This window comes from Sturnira hondurensis, unplaced genomic scaffold, assembly GCF_014824575.4.
Source record: "Sturnira hondurensis isolate 20B ecotype Veracruz unplaced genomic scaffold, ASM1482457v3 Scaffold0015056, whole genome shotgun sequence".
Classification (NCBI taxonomy): Eukaryota; Metazoa; Chordata; class Mammalia; order Chiroptera; family Phyllostomidae; genus Sturnira; species Sturnira hondurensis.
The window spans coordinates 7,786,210-7,789,407 of NW_028087687.1; the positions used below are offsets into that span (position 1 = coordinate 7,786,210).

At 33.9% G+C, this 3,198-nt stretch overlaps 1 pseudogene; it reads right to left on the bottom strand.

Annotated features, from left to right (window-relative positions):
* Positions 1-468: 468 nt before the first annotated feature.
* Positions 469-1,454, bottom strand: LOC118999606 (olfactory receptor 5AL1-like; annotated as a pseudogene).
* Between the last annotated feature and the right edge of the window lie 1,744 nt (positions 1,455-3,198).

Consider the following 3,198-nt stretch of genomic DNA (forward strand, 5'->3'; position numbering starts at 1 on the left):
ATTCTTTCAGCTGAATGCAGAGAATTATCCAGAATGTTTGAACCCAAAATTCTTACCATTAAATTTTGACACATCTTCCAGATTATCCAGCAAGCTTGAAATACAAGATACCAATGTTGATCTATTTCAGTACTGATGAAATGTCCCAAAATGACACAATATTCAGATACAGCTACTATTTTCCCATTCTCTGTTTCTTTAGTTATGAAGGTAAAGTGATAGACAGGATTCAGATTTCTCTCTCTCTCTCTCCTTTTACAATTCAACAACTCCAAATTTACAAAATTCCCTTCATATGGAAATCACTGAGAATGACAGTAGGTGAGATATATTTTCAGTGACTCTGAGCCATTCAGAGTGGCTCTACTATTGAAGGAAGAATTTGACTATACTATTTATCAGCATTGTGACTGTAGACAAGACATAACTCAAAGTCCTCTGATCCCCCCTCGTCCAAATAATTTTCAGCTATTTAATAGCTAAGCACAAGTTTTCTTTCATTCTTTTCAGTGAGTTTTTTACCTCCTGGTTTCTCAAGCTGTAGGTGGAGGGGTTTAACATGGGAATCACTACCACATAAAACACCGAAGCAAATTTATCTGTGTTCAGAGAATGGCTTGACTTGGGCAGTAGCTACATAAAAATGATTGTCCCATAAAATATTGTGATGGAAGTCAGATGGGAAGCACAGGTAGAAAAAGCTTTCTGTCTTCCTTCAGCAGGATGGATCCTTAGGATGGCAAAAGGGATGAAGACACAAGAAATGATCACCATCAGAAGAGAGCAAAGAGTATTGAATACAGCAATGATTAACAACAGCAGCTCTTTGACTTGGGTGTCAGTACAGGCCAGAGCAACCAAAGGAACGTCATCACAGTAGAAGTGGTTGACCACGCTGGAGTCACAAAAGGACAAGGGGAATGTCGCAACTGCCTGTACAAGACCCACAGTGAATCCATAAATGTATGTGCTAGCAATGATTTGATTACAGAGTTTTCTAGGCATGATGATGACACAGAGCAAAGGGTTACAGATGGCAACATACCAATCATATGCCATGATTGAAAGCAGGTACTGTTCCCAAATACAAAAAGCAGCACACCTGGATGGCCCATGCATATAATATACTTTTAACTTCACACCGAAAATTCACCAAGGTGTTCAGGGTGACGAAAGAAGTGAAAGAAAAATCAACGAAAGCCAGGTGGCTGAGTATAGGTGTGTAAAAAGCACATGGGTGTGTAAAGTTGAGGACTGACTTGGATGAGCATAATCAAACCAAGGTTACCCAGGACACTTGCTAAACAGATAATGAGGAATATCCCAAAAAGAATGATTTGAAGATCAGGATTACTTGTGAGTCCTGAGAAGATAAACTCAGACACTGCTGAATGGTTGCCTGTGCCCATGGAATAGACTTAAAAGTTTTGTTTTTATATCTTAAACCCTCTGGAGCACAAATTCTTAGTATTCTTGTCTTCATTGGCAATAATCAAGCGATGTCAGGAACTGATACTGACCCACCATAATCACACTGAAAGGAGAATATTCACATTGGTTCTGAACACAGAATGAAGTGACTTGTTCTAAGCAAAATTTTCAAAACACAAAACTCTGTGGGGATTTGTAAAGACAGAAAGAAGTTATTTTATTTAAAATTTTACATAATTTACTAATCTATTCCATAACTATTTTAGTAAAAAATGAAGATTAAGAGCTATTTAAAAAGTTAACAAAAATATCCTTTTAATTATTGGAATATTTAAACAAAATGATACTAATTTCTTTGAAAATTTTTAATTAACAGAAAACAATAAATTCAAAAACTTAATTCCAGAATAGGTAATATAAAAAGTCATTAAAACATTTGAAAAAACATTTGAATACTGATGACCTCTATACTAAATATTTGGGATAATATTTGGGATAAGTAATTTTTATTTTATTTTGCTTTTTTTACTATGATTCCTAGTTTTTCTGAAATTGTTACATAGTATTTGTACATTAAAGGGGGAAAACACCTTAGGAATGTAGATAACTAGCTATTTTTAAAAATATGCATAACAGAATTAAAAAACATTGAGTGGTTAAGAAAACATGCTTGTATTTTCAAAATCCATATGTAAAGTGGAAGGAGAAAATGTTTTAGGGTATTTGTAGAAATACAAACTAGTTGCTGGCTAATTAAAAGGGAGCAGCTATTAATAGTCTTTACTTAAGCAGAAGAGAGATAAATTTTATTTTATTTTTTGACTCAGTGAACAGTGCCATCTTCCAACTAGTTATTTGGATAAGAAACAAAAAGCACCCCCGAAAACTATTTTTTTAGTATAATTTGAAGTCAAGGAGTGTAATACTTCTGGCTTTGTTATTTTTTTCTCGGGACTGCTTTGGCTATATGAGGTCTTTTGTGGTTCCATAAAAATCTTGTGATTTTTTTGTTCTGCTTCTTTAAAAAATATCATTGGGATTTTGATGGGGATTGCATATTGCTTTGGGTAATATGGATATTTTAACTATATTGATTCTTCCAATCCATGAATACAAAATATCTTTCCATTTCATTGTGTTTTTTCAGTGTATAGGTCCTTCACATCCTTTGTGAAGTTTATTCTTAGATATTTTATTCTTTTTGTTGTAATTGCCAAGGGAATTTTTTCTTCTGAATTTTCACTGTTAATAAAGAGGAATGCAGTAGATTTTTGTACATTGATTTTATATTCTGAAACTTTACTATAGTTGTTTATTGTTTTTATTAGTTTTTTTGTGGAGTTCTAGGGATTTGTATAATCATGTCATCTGCAAAAAGTAATACTTGTACTTCTTCGTTCGCAATTTAGATGCCTTTTATTTCTTTCTCTTGCCTGATTGCTCTGGCCAGGACTTACAGCACTATGTTAAAATAAGAGTGGTGAGGATGGACATCCTTGTCTTGTTGCTGATCTTAGAGGAAAAGCTTTCAGTTTTTCACCATTGAGTATGGTATCAGCTGAGGTATAGGCAGAAAAGCAGACATACAAAATGGTGGAAGAGTTGAAAGCCGAGAAATAAACCCATACATATAAGGATGAATAATGTTTGACAAAGGAGCCAAAAACCTACAATGGAGAAAAAAACCTTCTTCAATAAATAGTGCTTAGAAAATAAGAAAGTCACATGCAAAAGAATGAAACCAGACTATAGTATATCGCCATATAC